At 41.0% G+C, this 25325-nt stretch overlaps 1 long non-coding RNA gene across 2 annotated transcripts; it reads right to left on the bottom strand.

Moving 5' to 3' along the window:
- Positions 1-23735: 23735 nt before the first annotated feature.
- Positions 23736-24712, bottom strand: LOC143676136 (uncharacterized). Of its 2 annotated transcripts, none has more exons than XR_013171859.1 (4): positions 24465-24712; positions 24259-24322; positions 23997-24099; positions 23736-23845 (listed from the first exon to the last, which is right to left on the bottom strand). It is a non-coding gene; the product is annotated as an uncharacterized LOC143676136 (long non-coding RNA). The 2 variants fall into 2 exon arrangements; XR_013171858.1 differs by having other exon boundaries at positions 23769-23857.
- Between the last annotated feature and the right edge of the window lie 613 nt (positions 24713-25325).

Consider the following 25325-nt stretch of genomic DNA (forward strand, 5'->3'; position numbering starts at 1 on the left):
TGGCGGTTCCTCAAAAAGCTGAATATAGAATTGCCATACGATCCAGCAATACCATTGCTGGGAATCTACTCAAAGGAATTAAGGGCAAAAACTCAAACAGACATTTGCACACCAATGTTTATAGCAGCGTTATTTACAATTGCAAAGAGATGGAAACAGCCAAAATGTCCATCAACAGACGAGTGGCTAAACAAACTGTGGTATATACGTACGATGGAATATTATGCAGCGTTAAGACAGGAAAAACTTATGAAGCATGTAATAACATGGATAGACCTAGAAAACATTATGCTGAGTGAGTCTAGCCAAAAGCTAAAAGACAAATACTGTATGGTCCCAATGATGTGAATCGACACTCGAGAATAAACTTGGAATATGTCATTGGTAACAGAGTTCAGCAGGAGTTAGAAACAGGGTAAGATAATGGGTAATCAGAGCTGATGGAATACAGACGGTGCAATAGGACTAGATACAAAAACTCAAAAATGGACAGTACAATAATACCTAATTGTAAAGTAATCATGTTAAAATACTGAACGAAGCTGCATCCGAGCTATAGGTTTTTGTTTTGTTTTGTTTTGTTTGTTTTGTTCTTATTATTATTACTTTTATTTTTTTCTCTATATTAACATTCTATATCTTTTTCTGTTATAATGCTAGTTCTTCTAAACCGATGCAAATGTACTAAGAAACGATGATCATGCATCTATGTGATGATGTTAAGAATTACTGATTGCATATGTAGAATGGTATGACGTCTAAAAAAAAAAAATGGTCAGCACAATACTGCCTAATTGTAATGTAATTATCTTGGAACGCTGAATGAAGCTGCATCTGATCTATAGTTTTTTTGTTTGTTTGTTTTGTTTTTTTTTTCTCTTATATATTTTTGTACTTTTTATTTTTATTTGTGTTTTCTCTCTGTGTTATCACTTTATTTCTTTTTCTGTTGTAGTGCTATTTCTTTCTCTAAATCGATGTATATGTACTGAGAAATGATGACCATACACCTATGTGATGATATTAAGAATTACTGATTGCATATGTAGAATGGATTGATTTCTATTGTTGTGTTAGTTAATTTTTTTAATTAATAAAAAATAAAAAATAAAAAAATAAAAAAAAAAGAAAGTTGAAAAAGTGATCAGACATTGAGTAGAGACATGAATGAAGCTGATCTGAATAGGACTAAGGTATATCAGAAGACTGGGTCAAGGATGATATAGTCCATATCTGAAAACTTCAACTTCTCTGTGAGAATAAAGGGAGAGGTTTTTATTTGGTGAAAATTTTATATTTTGGGTAGTGCATTATCTAATTTAATTTGTATGGTAAATTTAGTTAAACACCATAAGTGCAGGGAATCTTCAACAGGGCCTGAGATTTTGATGGTTTGTCCAAGTTAGTGTGATGCCCCCATACATCCCAGAGTGATTTGGACAGTGAGTAAAGAACTACTTGCAGGGTCCCCTCAGAGGAATGGGGAGAAAGGGGAAAGAGTCAACTTCTCATTTGTAGAATTTCTGAAACTCTCACAAGCCGTGGGGACAACCAAATCAATGGGCCAAGCCCCCAATCTTGGGGTTCACTGCTATGAAATTTATTCCTACAAAGGAGAGGTTAAGCCTACTTAAAATTAGGCCTATGAGTCACCACCCAGAGAATCTCTTTTATTGCTCAGATGTGGCCTCTCTCTTTAAGCCAACATGGAATGTGAACCCACTCCCCTCCCCTTCTACATGGGACATGATTCCCAGGGGTGTAAACCTCCCTGGCAACATGGGACAGAAATCCTGGGATGAGCTGGAACCTGGAATGAAGGGATTAAGAAAACATTCTTGACCAAGAGGGAGAAGGGAGAAATGAGAAAAAAATAAAATGTCAGTGACTGAGAGTTTTCAAACAGTCGTGATGTTATCCTAGAGGTTATTCTTATGCATTATATATATATCCCTTTCCAGTTTAGGGTGTTTGGGAGTGGCTAAATGGAAGTATCTGAAACTGTAGAGCTGTTCCAGTAGACTTGTTTCTTGAAGATGATTGTATGAAGATATAACATTTACAAGTGACTGTGTGATTGCAAAAACCTTGAATCTGATGTTTCTTTTATCTAGGATATGGACAGATGAGTAAAAAATATGGACAAAAATATAAACAAATAATAGGGGGAACAAAGATTAAAATATATTGGGTAGATGGAAATACTAGTGGTCAATGAGAGGGAGGGGTAAGGGGTATGATATGTGTTCTAGTTTGCTAGCTGCTGGAATGCAACACACCAGAGATGGATTGGCTTTTAATAAAAGGGGATTTATTTCATTAGTTCTTCAGAGGAAAGGCAGCTAACTTTCAACTGAGGCTCTTTCTTACATGGGAAGGCACAGGATGGTCTCTGCTGGTCTTCTCTCCAGGCCTCTGGGTTCCATCAAATTTCCCTGGGGTGATTTCTTTCTGCATCTCCAAAGACCTGGGGTGAGCTGTGAATGCTGAGATGAGGTATGCTAAACTGCTTTGGCTGTGCTATGTTGAGCGCTCTCATTTAAGCACCAGCCAATTAAACCAAACATTCATTGCAGGAGGCATGCCTCCTAGCGGACTGCAGATGTAATCAGCTACAGATGAGGTTCACGTACCATTGGCTCATGTCCATAACAACAGAACTAGGTACCTTCACCTGGCCAAGTTGACAACTGAATCTGACTACCACATGTCCACCCCTTGTCAACTTGGCAACTACGCACATCACCTTAAACAATAATAAAATGCAAAAAATTCTCTTCTGGTTGTGGACCTATGAATCTTAAAACACGTTATCTGGTGCCAATATGCAAAGGAGGGACAGTCACAGGATCCATAGGGAGAAATTGGAAGGAAAACCTGCAGGGAAGACATCATCGGATTTCAAAGTCTGAAAGTCATTTATCCTTCAGCTTTAGAAATTTGCAGTCCCACCCTTTCCAAAGGCCTATGCAGTAGCCTACCTCTTTCCAAATCAACCTCAGGGAACATTGAGGAGACCAATTTTCCTTGGATCCACTCTCTCCAGGCACCGAGGCCCACCTGGGCTCTCTGCCATTTCTGGGGCACATGCTCAACCCCCTCCATGTGGTGGCAGCCAAGCTGTCCCAAGTCCTCAAGGAGCATGCTATACCTTCTCAAAGGCATGAGGCAGCACAACTCTTCCACTGCAATGAGATGGGAGACTCATCCTCACCCTTCAGGGTAAACTCACCCTCTCCATGTATATGGGTGGGTCCAGTCTCCTGGTCAAGGTTTCTTGGCTTCAGACCCAAGCTTCCATGGTTCTCACTCTGTAAACTCCAATTTGTTCCCTTTGTGTCCCCTTTTGTCCAGATTGGCAGTGTTTCTGTTTATACCAAATCTTTTCAAGCACTCCAGGACTTCTGCATCGTTCTTTTCATATTTCCTCCAAAATCTTCCCCTTAGTCATCCATAAAAACCATTCCAACACACCTGGTATTTGCAAACTGTGGCAGTACCCCACCCACTCTCTGGTACCAAATCTGTTCTAGTTTGCTAGCTGCTGGAATGCAACACATAAGAGATGGATTGGCTTTTTAATAAAAGGGGATTTATTTCATTAGTTTTTCAGAGGAAAAGCAGCTAACTTTCAACTGAGGTTCTTTCTTGAACAAGAAGGCACAGGGTGATCTCCTCTGGCCTTCTCTCCAGGCCTCTGGGTTCCAACAGCTTTCCCCAGGGTGATTTCTTTCTGCATCTCCAAAGACCTGGGGTGAGCTGCAAGTGCTGAGATGAGGTTTGCTAAGGTGCTTTGGCTGTGCTGTGTTGAGCTCTCTCACTTAAGCACCAGCCAGTTAAACCAAACATCATTCATTGCAGCAGGTATGCCTCCTAGCCAACTGCAGATATAATCAGCAATAGATGAGGTTCACGTACCATTGGCTCATGTGCACAGCAATAAAATCATAATTTATGATTATTATGTCTTCTTGATGAATTGTCCCTTTTATTAATACATAGTGTTCTTCTTTGTCTCTTTTAATTGTTTTACATTCGAAGTTTAATTTGTCTGATATTAGTATAGCTACTCCTGCTCTTTTCTTGTTGTTGTTTGCATGAAGTATCTTTTCCAACCTTGCACTTTCAACCAATTTCTTTCCTTGGGTCTAAAGTGAGTCTCTTGTAGACAACATATAGTAGGGTTCTGTTTTTCAATCCATTCTGTCAATTTATATCTTTTGACTGAAGAGTTTAATCCGTTAACATTTAATATCATTACTGTATAGGCAGTAATTTCTTCTATCATTTTGTTTTTTAGCTTTAATAATGTCCTTTTGAACTTCTTCTCCTCCATTCTTAGATCTCATCTACTATCATGTATCACTTTAATTGTCATATCTTTTTAGTTTCTCTTTCTTTTTTAAGCTGTGGAAAAATATATACAACCACTCCTAAAAATACAGTTCATTGGGATTAACCACATTCAGAATGCTGCAATACACTCACCACCATGTATTACTGGATCTTTCCCTTCACCCAAAACAGAAACTTTACACTCATTTTAAATTAAACCCCATTACCCTTTCCTCCCTCCTCTGGTAACCTGTTACAATGAGTTTGCATATTATCTTGAATTTTCTTTGTGGCTGCCATAGTGTTTAAATTTCATATCTCAAATGTATAATGATCTCATTTGCTTTGATAGCAATATAACAACTTCAAAACCATATATAAACTATATTCTTATTACCCTCTGTGCACCCACCTTTATGTAGTTCATGTTGCAAATGACATATTTAGACATTATAAGCCCAAACCTAATGATTTAGCATTACTTTTTTTATTAGAGAAATTTTGGATTGGCAGGAATGGTTTTGGTTGGGTTTTGGCAAGTTATGACAGGTTGCAATGTCTAATTGAAGCATGCATAAGAGTGGCCTCCTGTATAGCTTCTTGACTCTGTTTGATCTCTCTCAGCCACTGATACCTTATTTGTTACGCTTCTTCTTCCTCCTTTTGGTCAGCATGGTATTTTGATTTTATGGTGCCAGGGTCAGGCTTATCCCTGGTGATCATCTCCCATACTGTATCCTTTTTTAATGTAAGCATTTAGAGCTATAAATTGCCCTCTCGGCACTACCTTCACTCCATCCCATAAATTTTGGTATGCTGCATTTTCATTTTCATTCACTTCAAGATATTTCCTAATTTCACTTCAGATTTCCCCTATAACCCATTGGTTATTTAAGGGTATGTTGTTTAATTTCCAAATATTTGTGAATTTTCCCTTTCTCCTTCTGTTATTGATATCTAGCTTCATTCCACTGTGGTCAGAGAACATGCATTGTACGATGTCAATATATTTTAATTTATTGAGACTGGTTTTGTCAGCCAGTATATGGTCTCTCCTGGAGAATGATCCATATGCACTCAAGAAGAAAGTATAGGACGGGCCACGGTGGCTCAGCAGGCAGGAATGCTTGCCTGCAATGCCAGAGGGCCCGGGTTCAATTCCCGGTTCCTGCCCATGTTAAAAATAAAAAAAAAAAAGAAGAAAGTGTATTCTGTTTTCCTTAAGTGCAGTGTTCTATATATGTCTGTTAGTTCTGGTTGGTTTAGTGTATTATTCATGTCATATTTCCTTATTGATCTTCTAACTAGATTCTCTATTTATTATTGAGAATGGTATGTTAAAATCTCTAACTATTAATGTAGAACCATCAATTTCTCCCTTCAAAAATGTCATAAATTGCATCATTTATTTTGGGGCTCTGCTGTTAGGTGCATATATATATTTATAATTGTTATGTCTTCCTGTTGAATTGCCCCCTTTATCAGTACATAATGACCATCTTTGTCTCTTGTGACTGTGGTTGACTTAAAGTTTATTTTATCCTACATTTTTTCAGACATGCCTGCTCTCTTTTAGGTACTACGAGCATGGCATTTTTTCCATCTGTTCTGGTTTGCTAGCTGCCGGAATGCAACACACCAGAGACGGATTGGCTTTTAATAAAAGGGGATTTATTTTGTTGGTTCTTCAGAGGAAAGGCAGCTAACTTTCCACTGAGGCTCTTTTCTTACGTGGAAGGCACAGGATGGTCTCTGCTGGTCTTCTCTCCAGGCCCCTGGGTTCCAACAACTTTCCCCGGGGTGACTTCTCCAAAGGCCTGGGCTGAGCTGCAAGTGCTGTGATGAGGAATGCTGAGCTGCTATACTGTGCTACATTGCGTTCTCTCATTTAAGCACAAGCCAATTAAGTTAAACGTCACTCATTGCAGCAGACACGCCTCCTAGCCGACTGCGGATGTAATTAGCAACAGATGAGATTCACCTACCATTGGCTCATGTCCACAGCAACAGAACTAGGTGCTTTCACCTGGCCAAGTTGACAACTGAATCTAACTACCACACCATCCTTTCATCTTCAACCTTCTTTTTCTTTTAAAAAAACATGGGCAAGCTCCAGGAATCAAACCTGGGTCTCCAGCATGGCAGGTGAGAATTCTACGATGGAGCCACCATTGCCCACCCTCAACCTACTTTTATCTTTGACTTTAAGATGAGCCTCTTGCAGACAACATATAATTGGATCTTTTTTTATCCATTTTGCCAATCTCTACATTTATACTGGAGAGTTTAATCTATTTAAATTTAAAATTACTTTTGATAACACAGGTCTTTTTCTGTTATTTTGCTATTTAGCCTTTGGAAGTCTTGTACCTTTGTTGCCCCTCATTTCCTTTAAGGCTTACTTTTATATTTATTTGTTTCTCGTGTTCTACCATCTGGGCTTCCTTCTCATTTCTATCTGGATATATTGTTCATCTGTTTTCCTTGTCATTACCATGTGGTTAGAATTTCACAACCTAAATATATAACAATCATATTTGATTTGATACCAACTTAACTTCAATAGTATGCATATGTACTTTTCCTATAACCCTCTATCCGTCCCACTACTATTATACCTGTTACCACTTATATCTTTGCATATTACTTGTCTAAACACCTAGACTTATCATTACTTTTTACACATTTGCATTTTAGTATCTGTAGGAAGTGGGAAGTGGAGTTACATACCAAACAATACAAGACAATAATACTGGCATTTATAATTACCCAAAAGGTTAATTTTACTGCAGGTCTTTATTTCTTTGTGCTGCTTTAAACCACTGTTTACCATCCTTTCATTTGAGTATGAAAAACTCCCTTTAGTATTGCTTGTAGGGCAGGTCTAGGGGTGATGTATTCCTTTGACTTTAGTTTATCTGAGACTATTTTAATCTCTCCATCATTAAAAAAAATGTCTAGCCAGATATAAAGTTCTTGCATGGCAGTTGTTTGCCTTCAGCGTTTTAAGTATTTCAAACCATTGTCTTCTTTCCTCCATGGTTTCTGATGAATAATCAGCACTCAATCTAATTGGGACTTCCCTGTACATAACACTTTGCTTTTCTCTTGCAGTCTTCAGCACTCTCTCCTTGTCCTTTGCATTTGATAGTTTACTCAATATATGACAGGATGTACTTTTCTTCATGTTTATTCTTTTTCATGTTTTCTGAGCTTCTTGTATGTGCATTTTCACATCTTTTGCTAAGTATTGGAAGTTCTCTGTCATTATTTATTTGGCTTTTCCTTCTGCCTTGTTTTCTCTTTCATCTTCTTCTGGAATTCCCATTACATATATATATATTTATAAAATGGGTGCACTTGATGGTTTCTCATAGCTGTTTTAGGCTATTTTCACTTTTAATATTCCTTTTTTCTTTCTGCTCCTCAGCCTGGCTAATTTCAAATGTCTTGTCCTCCAGTTTGGTGATTCTTCTCGTGTCAATCTCTTCTTGGAACCCTCCTGGGCATTTTTCATTTCAATTATTGTGTCCTTCAACTCCAGTAGTTCTATTTAGTTCCTTTTAAAAAAATTCTCTTTCTTTCCTTAGAATCTCATATTCCTCATTCATTGTTTTCCTAATATCCTTTAGTTCTATCTTGTACTCTCCCTCACTTCCTTAAGCTTTTGTAATATAACAGTTTTTAAAAGCTTTCTTCAGTATGCCCACATTCTCAGCTTCTTCAATGGTTTTTTCTGTATCTTTATCCCCTTCACTTGGATGGGCTATTTTTTCCTGTTTCTTCTTTTGTTTTTGTATTCTTTTGTTGCATTTTTAAACATGAAAATGTTAATTCTGGATGTATGCCATGGAATGTCTGTTTTCTAGTTTTGTAACAAGATGGCAATGTGACAGAGATTTGCTTGTTATTTAGCCCTCTTATCAGGAAGGTCTGCCCAAGGCAAAAGTACTGTGCAAGGTTTTCCTTTTCTTTCAGGCATCTGTTTTGTCCTGTGCTTTTGCTCATTAGTTACTTTGGAGTTCTCCTCTTTACAGGAAGTTGGTTGCCCCCCCATCTGCTTCCCAGGAGACAGCCCTCCCTCCCTGCATATCTGAAGCAGGACTCTCTCCCAGATTGTCCACCTCTGTAATTTTTTCACTTCTTTACTTATTTCAGGCTGCTTTTGCCTGGAGGACAAATCTGGGGGAGGATCACCTTGGGTCTGACTTTCCCAATTCAGTCTTTCCCAGTCAAAACAAGGCCAGGGACCCACGAAGAGAGCACAAAGAGGGTGTCCTGATGGGCTCCATAAGTTTCTCTGACAGCTCCCAGAACCTGAGCCGTCCTAGACTGCAGCAGATGTTGCCCTTTAAAGCCATGAGGAGGCCCTGCATCTTTAATTTCCACTGCTTTCTCCCCTGTCTTCAGAGGGTTGAAACAATGACTGCCACCAGCTTTGTCTGGGGTGGGTGGAAGCAGTAACTGCCTTCAGAGCTGGGACTCAGCAATTTGAATTCACTAATCACAACTCTTGATCAGTAATTGGCTGTACACACCCTTGTTTTTGGGAAAAAGGATTTTTATGTCCTTTTCTGTGTAGCTAGCAACAGGCTGGACCCTGTGGCAGCTTGTCCCAAGAGTGGGGAATGGGCACTGCATGGAAAGAGTAATTTACAGTTCTTTACCATAATTGATCAGCCTTATCCTCCATTCTTCCCTGGATGCCATACAGTCTTCTTCTGGCCTTTGGATTTCAAAATAGTTGTTTCAGAAGTTCCTGCCTGTTCACTAGCTGTTTTTGTGGGAGGACCGACTCCTGGTGCTCCCTACTCTGCCGTCTTCCCTGAAAGTCCAGTTCTTCCTGTTTATACTTTTACAAAATTCTCCTAGGTGGTTTTCCTTCTCTAGTCCCCCACTTCTGCCCCAATCTTTGCCCCGTCACTACTGCTCCACCCATAGTCCACACTAGTACTGGAATGACCTTCCTAAAGCACAAATATCAATAGGTTGCTGCTTGGTTAAAACATTTCAGTGGCTCCTCATGTTCCCAGGAGGAAGTTCAAGGCTCCTAACATGCAAGCACCCAGGTCTTTCAGGCCCCGCCACGTTTCCTTGCAGATTCCGTACTCTACTTATAGTATCGTCTCCAAATATGCAAGGCTCCTTCAAACCTCAGTCCTTTGAATTTTGTTTGCTTCTGCCTGGAAAACCTTTCATCCATACTCTTACACTTATCTGATTCAACTTCCAGATATGCATAATGCCAGGGAAGTGCCTTCTCTGATTCCAAAGCAACTTATATATGTATATTCCTATTAGAGTATTTATCGCCTTTGGTTGTAATGATCAGCCTCAAAACCTGTCTTCCCCACTGAAGAGAGAGCTCCTTGAGGACATGAACCATCCTTTCTACATCTATATATCCTCAGAGCCTTAACTCAACTTAGGCATGTAACACATGGTAATTGGAATGAAGGAATAAATAAAATAAGCAGTGGAAAATAATTCTGTGTTCTGGGATGGCTTGTTGGTGAAACCATTACTTGAGCCCATTAGTCATTATCACCCTAAGGTTTATAGAACCGCAGAAGTTGAGTAGTGTGTGTTTGTAAGCACACTTGCATGTGTGCTTGTGCAACTATACACCTTAGTCTGTGTTGATCATGGGCATTCTCTGTTTGGGGCATATTCTTTTGATAGCATACTTAGGAAGTGGAAATGAATGTGTCTCGTGACAACTGTACTTCCTTTGGGCATGTAACAGTTTCTATGGAATACCATCAAATTCAAGGACAGTAGATTCATAATGAAAGCTTTCGATTTATAACCTGAGTCCATTGATGAATGTGATTCTGATCTGCAAATTGGTATCAATTTGCATATTTTATTAAATAGGTCTGGCCTGTTACATGGAATTAATACTTAAGCTCCCAGGGTGACTTCTCCAATACCATATATTAAAAAATTCAATTAGTCATTCCCAAGTGAAGCATTCTAATTGATTATTTTTCAGTCTCTGTTGGTGATAAAAAATAATGTATGTTTTTGTGGAGTAAATTGGCTTCCTTGCTCAATATCTTTTTCTTGATGTCATTGCCCAGCAAATAAATGGTGAAGAATATTGCTATAAATAGGCCAATGGCTGGCAGAGTAAAAAATAGCTGTGTTTCCTGACAGCGCACATTTCGCACTGTTTTAATTACCACAAACGTTCACTGCTATCTCAGAGAGATGGGCAGGAAACTGGGAATAACTGAACATTTGTAGACTCTGTGGAAATGTCAGACTTGGGAGGCAGCCTCACACCTGTGTGGCCAGGGATTCTACAGCTTTCTCTGGGACCTCAGACTCCAGGAAGCAAATGCAGACTCCCTGGGAATTAACCAGGTGAACCTGGAAAACCTGTCCTGCTATTTGTACTGTTGCTGCTTTTCAGAAAAAGAGAGAGGTACCTGTCTTCCCAAAATAAACAATATGAATTTGAAAAAAATCACCCCACGTAAAACAAAATACAAAATCGAGCAGAGTGTTGGAATTTTGCTATTGAAGCAAGCACCTACACACATTCACAGCTCCCAATTTAGGCAATGTTAGAGAAATAACAAGGATAAGGTTACCTTAAACTATTCTCTGAGTGTTAGACTTTATGTCTCCCTCCACCTTTTTTGGGGGGGTGAGCATTGTCTCTTCCCCTTGACTGGCCAACACCCAGTCTGCCCTCCCACTCTGCCTGCTTCCTGGAACCACCTCTCCTCTTTCCTGAACCTGGATGCTGCCTGTCTCTCCTGAAATCCTGCTTCAACATGAGAGGGGCATGAACATGTATTTTCTACAGCATAAGAAATCCTATTCTTGGGACTTCGGCTGATTTTGTATTCCGGGTGAGAAAGGGCTTAGGCACAGAAATCTCTGCAATACGTTTTTAGTAACAGAAAAAGCATTGGCCCAGGCATAGATAATTTACTTCAACCTCTCTTACACTTTTTCCCAGGTGTGACTTTAAATCTCATTGGATTTAGATCCAATCAAATTGAAACAACAGTATCTCATGATTACTCGGAGGGGATTCAAGACTTAGGTTGGTGGAAGAGAAAGAAAAATCTCCACTTCCTATCATGGTAAAGCTGTAATTTATTACAAAGAATAGAAGGATGGTAGGTCTTCAGCACTGAGAGGAAGCCCAGGAGGGGTTGGCAAGGGCCAAAGAACCCAGCATGCAACAGCTCCACTAACTGAGTGGAAGTGACCTTACTTGCCTAGCACAGAATAAAATTGAATGAATATTAATTGATTGAATAAAGGAATGCTCAAACTAAATGATTGCCACCAAAGCATGCAGCATGGATTAAAAACAACTTTCTGGTAGTTTTCATTGACAGCAACCTGATTAAAAGTCACCAATGTGATTTGAAGTGACCAATGATATCATGCTTTAGGGCCACAGAAGTGTCCTGGCCAAGGAACATGCTCTGCAATCCTACTCAGCGATGTGCTCAACAATAACTGAGGAGAAGACAAAGGGTCTAAGTGGTCCAAGAGGTAAGCTCCAAGATCACTCTGGTGGAAGTTACAGTCAAACAGACATCAGCTTAATGTAAAGAATTGCATATGGAAGCTGAGAAGTCAAAGTATAGGCTTTTGCTGGTTATCAATTTATTGTCCTTAACTCTAAATTCCCTCTTTGCCTGCTCTGTGACAATGGAGCTGAGCCCTTTAAATATTTTCTTCTTTGTCAGCTGGCAAAAGAGTTGAATGTTAAGCTTTGTCATTAGAAGGCACAGGAGAAACTTTGCAGGAGGAAAGTCTTCTGCTTCCTGGTTCCATTGCGCTTGCTCTCTTCTCCAGCATCTGTCCTCCTGCAGCCTCTCCAAGTGCTAGGCTCCCTCACAGCCCAGACTGTTTCTGGAATACCAGTATGTGGTATTCCAGAGCTTGACATTGCCATCTGGGCAGCTTTCACAGGTTCTCCAAAGACTAGCTCCAGCAGTGCATGGAGGCCAGCAGCACCCAGTGGCTGGCATCCCCTGGCACATGCAGCCTTGGGTGGTTTTATAATGAAGTGACATCTCACCATAATGGCTTTCCCTGCCACTCTAGAGGGTGGATTTCCAGTAGCTCTTGCCGAAGCAGCACTGTGGTGACTTCCCTGTCCTCCAATGACCATGGCCGTGCTCTCCTGCTAGGTTTGGGTCTCAGCCTGGGGCAGTGCTTCCTCGGTCTCAGCCCCCAAAAGTGGCTGCTCCTTGTCTCCGTTCTCTGCATTCTTAGGGTTCTCTTTACTTTTTACTAATTAATGCCTCCTTAAACATTCCTTAAATGAAGATTTCCCTGTTCAAATTACTGTGTGGTTTCTCTTCTGATTGGACCCTGATAAGTGCATCTAGCAAGTGAACTGGGTCCCGAAGAATGAGTAAAATTCAGGTAAGCTAAGTATGGAGGAAGGAAGATGGTATATTCAAGACAGAATGACAGTATTTGGGTCCATATTTCCTTTCTCAATACTACTTTTTTTTAAGTATGAGAGCCTAGCCATAAATATACCTATTCTGATTATAAGCTTCTTGAGGCAAGCACCATGTCTGACTCTTCTATCTCCAGGACCCCCATAAGGCACGAAGTGTAGAAATACATCAAGTATAATAACGATATCAATTATTTTAAAACAATGTTAGATAGAATTTACTGAGTAATAAGCAGTTACCAGGCTTTAGAGGAATGAGCTCATAAGAAGGATCCTCAAAGCCTCTAAGGGGTAAACATTATTGTGATATCTGACATGCATAGGAGTCATGTAACTTGTCCAAGCTCATGCGGTTAATGAGTGGGCCTGCCAGGACTTACACCAGCGCTCCTGCCCTTGTCACTGTACAAAGCCTCCCAACCAGGCCCGCAGCTGTTGATCATACGCCAAAACAGCAAAATTCCTTCCCTTCAATACGCTAAGGGAGCAGATTATGGTCTCGATACATTATTTTTTCTTTGAAAATCTGGATAAAACATTGAAAGGAAGGAAAACAAAGCATTTCAGAATTCTCCTGTTTCAAATGTTCAGTAATGAAATGCTGTGTATGTTAACTAACTTGTCCGCGACTTCTCGCTCAGCGTCAAGCCCCCGGCCGGCGGGTGAGACAATGAGGAGAGACAGAGAGGCGCAGACAAATCCGCGCTGGTGAGAAACACAGATCCAAGACACGTAGCAGTTGTAAGCACAGACCTTTACTGGAGTTAAGCTTGCATTCTCTGTTACAGGTTCCGCGCGGGCGAAATATCCCGCGGGGGAACAACCTCTATGCGGCCGTCAGGCACGGCTCCCTGTGGGTCGTCTCCACCCACCCCGTCCGGGTAACCTCTTATATACTGTGCCCAAACCCAATAGGTTAGTGCCACGTATACAGAGGTGATTGGAAGATAGGGTTGGTGGGCGTGTGCGTCATTTGCGGAAGCAGGATGTGAGCGCCATCTTGGCTCACTCGATGGGCGGGGGGAACTCTAGAGCAGGCTGCAGCGTGTCCACTAGGCCAAACCCGGAAAGCGGCTCTCTACACTAACTCACCTTTTAATGCGTCATTTTGCAGGCCTGGGCTCCTACCGCCAAGGTACTTACATTTTTATTCTCATTCCTAAGGAGTCATGGCTTTGAATGTTTAACCCCATAAAGAGATTCAGAGAACAACAGGCAGAGCAAAGGTTCTTTCCAGGTCCCCTGAAATGACCTCTTCTAATGACATACAAGACCTGCCTGATTTCCTTGTCAGATGATGAGGTTTTTGGCAATCCATGCTAGTCTACACCCAGTGTCTCCATTTCTAAATGATTCACTTTTATTCTGGAGAATCTGAAATTGAGGACCCATCTTCTCCAACCCAGATAGTAATGGCCCGCAGGTCCCTAGTTTAGCTAATAACACTTTCGAGTCACATGTTTGAGCTGAACATATTTGCTTCTTCCACCTGGGACACTTCTTTTCTTTTCCTCCTCTTCTCATCCTACATGACCCATTGAAATAGGATCTCTTTGATGAGGCCTTTTCCAGCCCTTCAGAAGAATTGGAATTCTCTGATGTGTTCCCAGAATCCTCAACACACATCTCTCTGTCATGCCTTGTTATATCTTACAGGGATCGGGACATGCCTGTTTCCCTCTAGATCAGAGGGTCTGGAAAGGCCATGTCACATCCATACGTGTTTGCCAGGGCCTGACACCATGACTAGGACAGAGTATGTGTCCAGTAAATATCTGTTGCTTAAATAAATAAATGAATAAGTGAGTGGGATTGGGGCCTTTCCCAGTTCATACAGGGTTTGTGGACTTGGGAAAATCATATCACCTGAATTAGTTTAAAATGAATCAATGTGATTAGATATGTCAAAGTTCACTGCAAATTCTGGATCTTATGGATACATGACTCAGAAACTTTTACACATCTGAAGATTTTTAAAGTTCCAAATGTTCTATACAACTTAACTCCAAATCTTTCAGATAGCACAATTATGTTAATCTACACTTCAGGAGACCCGTGGGCTCAAATGCTCATAAACCTCTTCTTTACTGTGGCAAAACCCCACTGCATAATGTAAGAGAAAAGTCACCATTAAGTGTTTAAATGTCTTTTGGGATATCTAGTCTTGTTAGCCACAGATTTGGGACTTCTAACTCCAACCTAGAAATCTGAGATCAGGGATGAGATGGTTTCCTCGATACTGTTATAAATCCCAGAGCCTGTCCACTTCACGCTCATTGAGAAGTTTGGAGAGGGACCAGCTGTTCTCTTGCTGTCTTTGTTTAAGTGGTTGGAGTCAGAAGCTTTAACCTATGAAAAGTTTCTCTTTCTCTCTCTCTCTCAGAGATCTTGAACCTTACAGAATAGAGAAGAAAAGTCTTTCCTAGGAGCTGTAGATTTGATACATTTGCACACAAGATCAAATTCTAATTTTCTGAGGCAACACCATCAGACGGGAGACCGCATGCCCAGGGGGCTGCCCTGTTAGTATCCTAGAGCCGGCAGCCCAGACCCTCGGCAAGTCCAGGATCTGGACACAACTGTGATAACATCTCTAAAGATTTTCATTCGGTAAGAGGGGACATTTTGGTCCCTTCCTGAATTTAGACCAGTTATTCCATTATTTGCTTTTAACCCCATTGAACTATGAAATCAATCATTTCTGGGAAGCACCATTTTTTTTAAGCTGCTAATATATTGTTTACCATAATTACTTCTTTTTTCCTTTCGTTAAATATTTTTATTGTAAAAACTTAACATACAAACATATATTCTTGAAATGTGATTGTACACCATGTATGGAATGTTTTTATGTCACGAATATCACCATAATCACCATGATCATTTTTTGAACAATTGCATCACTCCAACAAAAGAAATAAAAAGAAAAAACTCATACATACCATACCCCTTACCCCTCCCTTGCGTTGGCCACTAGTGTTTCCATCGGCCCAATTTACTTTACCCTTTGTCCCCCCTATTATTTATTTATTTATTTTTGTCCCTATTTTTTACTCATCTTTCCATACCCTGGATATAAGGAGCATCAGACACAAGATTCTTACAATCACACAGTCACATTGTAAATGTTATACCTTTATGCAATTGTCTTCAAGAATCAAGACTACTGGAACACAACTCAACAGTTTCGGGCACTTCCTTCCAGTCACTCCAATACACCATAAGCTAAAATGGAAATATTTGTATAATGCATAAGAATAACCTCCAGCATAACCTCCCAACTCTTCGAAATCTCTCAGCCACTGACACTTTATTTTGTCTCATTTCTCTCTTCCCCCTTTTGGTCAAGAAGGCTTTCTCAATCCCTTGAGCCAGGTCCTGGCTCATCCCGGGATTTCTATCCCACATTGCCAGGGAGGTTTACACTCCTGGGAGTCATAGCACCATTTTTCTTACTGGGGCAAATTAAATATACAGTTCACATCAAAATCCCGCTATCCAGAGAGGATTCCCTACTCTTGAATTAGAACCTGTGCTGGCAGCCTCCCACCTGCTTGTAGATGTCGGGACCTACACAGCTGCAGATTATTGGCTAACATATGCCAAGCGAGACAACGGCCCCATCTGGCCACACAGAAGAAGCAAGCTAAAAAGATGGGGAAGTGAGTGTGTACTTACTGCCTTCACTTTACAGATGAAGATCAGGCTCAGAGAAGGTAACTAGTAGTTTACAGTTACAAAGCTAATATGTCTAATTCTAAAGTAGTACTTTTCTGCATGTGTGTGAAACACAGCCTGTACTTAAAATAGAAAATCCTGGATATTTGTCTGTCCAAGTCCATTCCTTAAAAAAAAACTGAAGAAACTTGAGGAGAAATATGCCATATTTCAAGCTGGTAGTAGAGACAGGATTGCAGCCCAAGTCTCTTGAGTCCCAACATCTTGGTCTGGACCAAATGCCTCGCTGAGCAGGGAGCTGACACGCTCAGACCAGAGTCCCCGGCACGGCTGGGTCTACTCCTGGGTTTTGAACTCATCAGTTCCTTGGTCAACCACCTATCATCTCTATTTTGCCAGTGAGGAAATGAGGCTCAGAGAAGGTAATAACCCCATCACACCCATTTTATAAAGATTAAGTTATATGATGTATGTTGCAATGCCGATGTATTTGGAGGTCAATAAAGGTTATTTCCCTCTTTCCTTAAAGAGAGAGCCACATCATTTATTTTAGGTTATTATTATCACTGCAAACTAAGCCACACACCGTAAAATATTTTCAAAAGTCCAGTAAGTGTATGGAAGGAAAAGGCAACTCCTCCCCCAAATCTCTCCTGGTGAAACCGTTTTCAACATTTCCTTATTTCTGTTATCTGGTGGTTAGCACTGCCTTTCTAAGCACTAGCTCGTTTTCTTTTTTCATCCACTTTATATCATATACTTTACCTTCTATTTTTTATCATCAGCTAATGTGAGTCTCTTCCCTTTTAGGGCAGGGCAGGAAAATTGCCTCCCTTATCCCCATCCTTTCACTTCATCCCACCGGCAAATAGGGCAGGTCCACAATTACTTTTACATCGCCAAGGTTTACAGCGTAATTATAGTCTCTTCTGTTACTATAATTATGGTTTTAATTTTTTGCTCTATAGTTTGACATGGAAAGCAGTATATAGATTTTTGCTTTTGATTATATTAATATTATTCACTGTTAAGCCAAGTAGTGTATTTGTGCCAATAAAGAAAGAAAATGACCTCCTTTGTCATTGGCCTCCTATAAAACTTTATAGTTAAGAGAACGAGCCAAACAACACAGAGTGATTCTTTATTCTTCTGCTTTACTATTTATTTATTTCTAAATTGATAATTATTAATTTATTTATTAATAAATATTCCCAATTATTCCACATTTTAATTTACTTTGTTTTTTATTCTTAAATGCAAATTTGTAGTAGTTTTATGTTTCTCCTGGTAATTCCAATTGCTTTTTTTCTTGATTTCAAAAGAAAAGGATTTTCTTTACTGTATCTCTAATAATATTCTTATGTTTAATATATCATATTAATTGTATAATGGCCTCCCTTGAACTGATTGCTTTCCCAACCTTTTGCTTTATGGTCTGTTTTTGTTTTGTTTTTTACTCCTGGAGTAAGTAGTTTCACTGTTTTGAATCTCATGCTTTCCTTTTAAGGTGTGTGTGTATGTGTGTGTGTGTGTGTGTGTGTGTGTGTGTGTACTGGTTGTTAATACCATCTTTGTTTTGTTGCAATGTACCCTCAAGCATTTTACCTCCAGATATGATGAAAAGCAACTTTCTGAGTTCTTGTGTAAATGAAAATGTCTTATTCTTTAATTTAATTTTATTTATTTATTTATTTTTAACATGGGCAGGCACCGGGAATTGAACCTGGGTCCTCTGGCATGGCAGGCAAGCATCCTTGCCTGCTGAGCCACCGTGGCCCACCCTTATTCTTTAATTTTAAAGGACTTCTCCATTTTCTTCTAACATCTAATGTTGCTAATGAAAAGTCTGGGGAAATCTGATTCTCATTTTGCTGTTTTTATTGTTTGTTTTCTCAGGTTTTGGTTTAACTTTCTCTCTCCCTTCTTTCCTGCACCTAAGTTTGCATTTTCATTCACTACGTGCTGCACTTGCCTGAGGTTGTATGTGCAGAAATGTGAATCATGTTCCATTCATTCCTGCTTCTGAACCTTTTGTAGACCTTTCAACTTGCAGACTGGTAAGCTTCAGCTCTGGAATATTTTATTCCATTATTTATTTGATAATTTTTCCATTATGCTCTTTGAGTTATTTTTTTCTAAAACGTCTATTCCTCCCATTATTTCATGTTTATTATTTTTGGATTGTGGATATCCTGAATTGGTCTTCCTTGTCTTTTAATTTTTCTCTTTCATTTCCCTGTTTTGGAGTTTTGTTTGGCATTCTGGGAGATCTCCATGATTTTCAAATGGCTTTTTCCTTTTCTCCAAGTGTTTCTCTTTTAGACCTTTTAAGAAATAACTTCAATATTATCTAAAGTTTCTTCATTGATAATAATTGTACTTTTGCATCCTCTTTTGTTCCTCAGAATATATCTATTTCTTTGATGAGGTGAGTTTCTTATCTTGTTATACACCCTCAAATGCAGGGCAAATCTTAGTCAGCCATTCAAATTTTTGAATGAAGAATTACTAGATGGGTATACATAGCTGTCATGGGTTTCTTCCAAAATTATGTTGATCTTCTTCCCTAGCAAACTTTTCTCCTGAACTATGGGTGAGTGCATGTGTCTGCCAAGCTGGCAAGACTCCGACAGGATTTGGTGAGCTGACAGCATCTCTATCCCTGCCACGCTGCCAAAGAAGGAAACCTTTCACCCTGGGTCCTGCTCTTAGACTTGACCATCATGATGTCCTCTGAGAATTGTTCGATTTCTGTAGAAGGGAGTATTCTCTCCCTGGAGGCAAGGAACCTCAGGTCGCTCTGTGTAGGGAGCGAAGGTTGAGCAGCTCAGATATTCCATAGAGCCCTGCTATTAAATAGCATAGATGCTATTCTGAAATTTTTGGCTACCTATAGACTTCAAGTTTGATAATCTGTTTAGGGCCTCAGTGATTAAAACAGCTCACACTTCTGCCTCATCCTTCTCTTCCTCTACTCTGGGCTTCTGCTTTTTATACTCTGGGTTAGCTATTAGTTTAATTTTAATCTGCTTTCCATCTTCCAGAAATTTTTTAAATTTCTTGGTATACTGGTGGCCCATTTCTGTTCTCTCTACATTGCTAGGATAATGTAACCTGATGTTTGTTGTTGTTTCAATGGAAATTGGGAAGGAAAAGGAAGTGAATACGGATGTTCAGTTCTCCATTATGAACCACAAGGCTTCATCTATTTTTAAAATATGGTAAAATATTGAAGGGAGTACATAGGGATTTTTAGTATTTTCTCAGAGGCCTCTTATCACTTATCATTATGAAAGCAAATTTTAAAATATGGGCTATGCTATTAAATCCCAAAGAAATATTAAATTTGGATAAGATCTAAAATGTAGTACCAAAAGCATCTCTGAGCATAAACTACTGAAACCAATTTTAACTTGTGATTTCAATAAATGAAAACAAGACAAGGAACTCAGCACAGGTAAGGACAGATGGACACACACACTCATGTACAAGCATTCATGTGTGCACGTACACACACCACACTCTCCCCTTTCCCCATGGGGACCAGATCCTCTAAACAAGTGCACACAGCTTCTAACCCATTTTGTTTTGGGCTGCATACAGTAGTAGTCAGAACTTGCTGGGCCCTATCTTGTTGGCAAAGGCAAATGGCAATTAAAATGGCATTGACAGTCTTCTGATCTGCCTTCATATAATAGAAAATTCAGATGAAGGGAAGATTGTGCTAATGGGGAGAAGGTTTTGGGTGGGAAGGGCTTTTTGAAGATCGTTTGCTGAGCTATCCAGAAAGTACATGTACTTTCTCTGGTGTCATATCATGCCTAATGGGCTTTTCTTGATTATTTCCAGTAACAGGAAGCTTGTAACCTCCACACGTAGCATTTATATCATTAGACAGCACTGCTACAAAGACCTTTAAATGTAATTCCAATTGGCCTCTGTGTACCTCCCAGTTGCATTCACTGGATGTGTTCTCTCTGACAGACAGCGCAAATCTAAACCACTGTCATAGGAAAAGGGTTTGATATTTAGTGTGTTTAACAGGACAGTTAAGAGAGAGCTCGTTTTAATGTGAGAGACATTTGTCACTTCCCTATCTAGAGATGCTTGCATTCCTCCAGCAAGTCTTTACAAAAAAAGCAAACCTGTTAGGTGAAAGCTATAAAAATAATTCCATTACCTGCCTTACAAAGACAGAGTGACAGTTGATCATTAGATGGAAGTCTTCACAGATGAAACACAACTTGCAAAAGAGGCAATTTCTCAGCTTTATAAAAGGGAATGAGCAATAAATTCCCATCAAGATGAGCTGCGTTTGCCAGTGTCCCACATCATTCTGTGGCTTTCATTTATGGATGAGATTCATGGCAAGTCCCCTTAAACAGTTAAAGAAGGTCTGTGGCCACAAGGAATTTGAGTGTCTTGAAATACCTAGAACTCCAGTCGCCTCCCTGACTGCTGGTAAAGGGGCGGCTGGAAAGTTCAGGAAGCTGGACGGCCCGTGCCGTAGTTCCTGGCCCAAATGTGCACCAAAAGCTGGTGTCCCTGTCAGTGCTCCCCGCTGCGCTCCATTCCCGTCCCTGAAGATCACCATGTGCCAGGTCTACACAGCACAGACTGGGGGCCCTTAGAGTCACCTCTGCACGGCCTTCAACATCTCTACACTTGGGAAGATTGAGGCCCTGGAGGGGAAATTCCAGGCCCAGAGCCATTCAGAAAGTCAGTGGCAGGGAAAATATTGGAATCTAAGGTTCCTGAATAAGCCTTTTTTTTCCCTCTATACTTTACTCTCCTATTGTTGTCTCAGTTCTTCATGACACAGTCCCAGGCCCCTCTCTGACCTCCTGCCCAACTATCCTCCTTGCTCATTCTGATCCAGCTACACTGGCATTCTTGCTATTCTTGAAGCACACCATGCAGGCTCCCACCCCAGGTTCTTTGCACATTCCCTCCGTCCCCCAGGAATGCCCTTCTCCCTCATAGCCACATGACCCACTCCCTCACTTTGTTCAGGCTCTGTCCAAATGTCACCTCCTTCAAGAGGCCTTCTCAGCTTATTTCATTGAAAATAGTGCTCCCTGTCCTTCTCCATCTACTTTTCCTTATTTATTTTTCTTCATAGCATTTACCATTATCCTGACATTATATCAGATATCTAAATAGTAATTTATCTTTGTCTCAGCCCATTGAATGTAAATTCCAGGAAGACAGGGACTTTGTGAGTTTAAATAAGTATTTCTGAAGGAGAAATTAAATAAGACCTTTGAAAGTACTGACTGCTGCTCTTATGGGGTGAGTTAATTGAGAGTGCAAATGACACAACCCCACACCACCCTTTGGGGAACTCCATTCAGAGCCTGCGTCCCCCAGAGACAAGGTGGTATGCTTAGTGCTCCCTAGTCTCAGGTTTCTTAGTCAGTTTCCTCGTTCAACTCATACTGTTGACTGAGCCCCCATCCTGGGTTGGTAACTGTTCACGCCATGGGGAAATTAGGGCTTAAGGAGACCCAATGCTTGCCCTTTAGTTCTCCAATACCCAAGTCCATTGGAGACAAATGTAAAATAAAGAAAACTACTATAAATCACTTCGTAGGTCCAGAGGTGGAAAACTAAATGGGAGTTAATGCAGATGAAACACCAAGGAGAGAAAGCTCACCCGCCCTAATGAAGGAGGAGAGAAGATTAGCCTAAGAAAGGGGGTCCTGATATATGAAAATACCAGAAGCATTTGAAGAAATGCAGGCAGAAGTAACTAAAAGAGGCAGAGGAGGGTGACCCTTTAGTGCAGATGGTTCTGACACTTAGAAAGCCAGGAAGAGCCCTGCCCAGGAGGCAGGGGGCTGCGGCCCAGGAGGCAGGGGGCTGCGGCCCAGGAGGCAGGGGGCTGCGGCCCAGGAGGCAGGGGACCTGAGGCCCAGGAGGCAGGGGACCTGAGGCCCAGGAGGCAGGGGACCTGAGGCCCAGGAGGCAGGGGGGCTGTGGCTCAGGAGACAGGGGGGGCTGCGGCCCAGCACACTCCATTACCACTCCACTGGGAGCAGCTTGCAGGTAGGGGCTGGGTCTGTTCATATCCAGGGACCCCTAACTCTATAAACTCAACAAACATTTTAAAAATTAAATAGTGACTACGGTTAATGGTGTAAAAGGACCAAGAATTAACACAAAGGATGAAGTATCAGGAGACCTAGAATGCTAGTCCCTGCTCTACCACCGGCTGCACAGTTTGAGGCAACTCCCTTACCTTATCTGCACCTTCAATCAGTCATCAAATACTCATAAAGGAGATAATACAGACCAGTTCTAGAAGAATTTCTGACTTTGACATCCTAGAATAACATAAAATATTCTCCCAAGCTACTTTCTTCTTGCAACTGGCTAATACTAATTGATTTTAAAAGTACCGTTGTATGTGAAATCCGTTAGGAAACTCATTGTCTACCGCAGTGGTGGCCAAGACCTTTTCAAGTAGCCACAATTAGACCCCATTTATCCACAGGCCCATTTCCAAGCAATCTGACTCACTTAGGACCTTTTGATCTTGAACCCATCAAAAGAGGCCCCAAGATACCCACATGCTGTCAGAAAGTCTCGACATTAGAGTTTTTGTGCATTGCCCCCTGTGCCCTCTTTCAAAGCACTCTTATAGAGTCTAGATTCTTGTTTTCCATTAATTACTCAAGCATGCTGTTTCCTCTGCTGGAAATTATCTTCCCTGTCTGTTCTTCTTGGTGAATTCCTATATGTTCTTTGAAACCTATCTCAAATTTCCACTGCGCCTGAGATGCTAGTCCACCCTCCTACTGGCTGCAGAGTTGGTTGTTCCAACATCTTCTATGTTCTCACCCTATTATTTACTTTCATTAGTTTTTACCATCCTGTATTACAGTTATGCTAGTCAAGAGCTTAAACTTATTGAGGTCAGTGCCACACTTTATTTATGCCAATTTCTAACACGGAGTGTCTCATCCAGTAGTGTGCAGGGAATGTTTCCTGGGGACTCTTAGTGATCTGGTGTCCTGGACGTTCATGAAAGAAACACAGTATGCTGAAAGAGAGTGGCTAAAGAAGGCATTTGTAAGGAGTGGATACATGAGTCCTGCACAAAATCACAGGGGACGTTGCATGATAACAAGGAGACAAACCAACCTAAATCCACATAAAGAACTGAATACAGTTGAGTATGCTAGTGCCTCTTTAGACTGATATCCCTGAGGAATTTTGAAACTATGTGGCTGTGTATGGCTGGTGGGAATTGAAAATTTCTGTAAATGACAAATGCATTTTAGAAAGATGTTTATTAAAAAGTCTTGCTGTACTTGCTTGATGCTTAATAGGCTAAACTTCAGTTATCAGGAGAAGGCCAAGGTGCTACATGAAGAAGACATTGCCCTGAAACATAAACTAAAAAGAGTTTATCAAATATTTATCATGCACCTAGCACAATACAAAATGCACAATGCAGAATCAAAGCCTGAATTCTCAAAGAATATAGAAGACAATGCTGAGACAGCTAAATGGTCAGAAACAAGTTAGCACCCACCTGCCTGGCACAGTTCCTTGGAGGAGGGAGGGGTCAGATAGGCTGGAACGGATTGGGAAGTGAGGTCTCCTGCAGGAGGTGTTATTGGGCCAACCCTTACAGACTGGAAAAGATTAAGGTTAGGAGTTTAGGAGAGGTGAACAGAGGGTTCTCCAGCTGATAGAGACCTCTCAAGCAAAGGCACTGGCATGGGACTGGCCAGAGGAAGTGAGAACGGCAGAGTTGGGTAGTGTAAGCGGAGTTGGGTAGAGATAATACATACCATGGTGTTATCAGATCATGGGTTCTACTGACAGTTGGCAGAAGATCATGGGTTCTACTTGGCTCTAGTTGCAGAAGGCAAGACAAGGAAGCTCATTAGCTGACAGGTGAGTAGAGCAAGTTAGTTGCTGTAGTTCCCACTGTCTGGTCAATTTACAAACCAGCCTCGTCACATTGTTAGATAGTGAGAACAACAGAGGTACCTACCGCCTACAATTTGAAGGCTTCTCTCTGTCTTTTCCTCCAGCCATGTCCCGGGGAGCTGGCAGCAGAGTATGTAGATGGCACTGCAGAATTTAGCTTTCTCTGGCTTTCCACCCTTAGGGTCTTCCTTTGAAAAATTCATCTAGGAAAGGTCCGACCCACTCATTTCACAGACAGAGAAACTGAGGACTAGAGGAACAAAGTCATTAACCAAAGGTGATTCAGCACTATGAGACCCCTAGTCTCCTGACTCGCAGTGAAGGACCATCTCTATAGCAACCATTCTTCTCTATAGTTGCCGGCAATCTACTATATCCTAGCAGGAAACAGGTAAATGTACTGTTGACCTAAATGTAAACAGGGGTGAAGAGAATCAATAAAGGACTATTAACCTTGAAAATCCATTACCATCCCTAGGCCTCAGAACGTGCAGGAAAATGAGCTGTAGTGTGAAGAGAGGGGCTGCTGTGACCACTTGGAGCTCTGAGATGGAGGTGCTCATGGTGGGGCAAGTACTCTGGTTTCTCCCCCTGATTACTGACTTCTGGGCAAACCCAACTGGAAGCTCAAGTGCAAGGGAGTCAATGAAGTCTGTATAGAGCCCACAGCAGGGCACAGGGCAGAGAGAGGGAGGGCGGAGAATGGGTCTGGAGGAGCAGGGGAGATGACTCCTTCTGTGTTCTGTGACTGCACCTCCCAACCTTCTCCATCATCCCCACTTCTTGCTTCCCAAGACTGAGAACAATCTTTTCCTTCCCTTCTTCCTCTAGGAAGAAGATTCCTGTAGGAAGCTCATAAAAGACTTGCTGAACCAAATTGACCGCCGATGGGGGATATGCTAAGAATTTATTAATTTCTTCTGTA

The sequence above is a fragment of the Tamandua tetradactyla genome, chromosome 3, assembly GCF_023851605.1.
Source record: "Tamandua tetradactyla isolate mTamTet1 chromosome 3, mTamTet1.pri, whole genome shotgun sequence".
NCBI classification, from domain to species: Eukaryota; Metazoa; Chordata; class Mammalia; order Pilosa; family Myrmecophagidae; genus Tamandua; species Tamandua tetradactyla.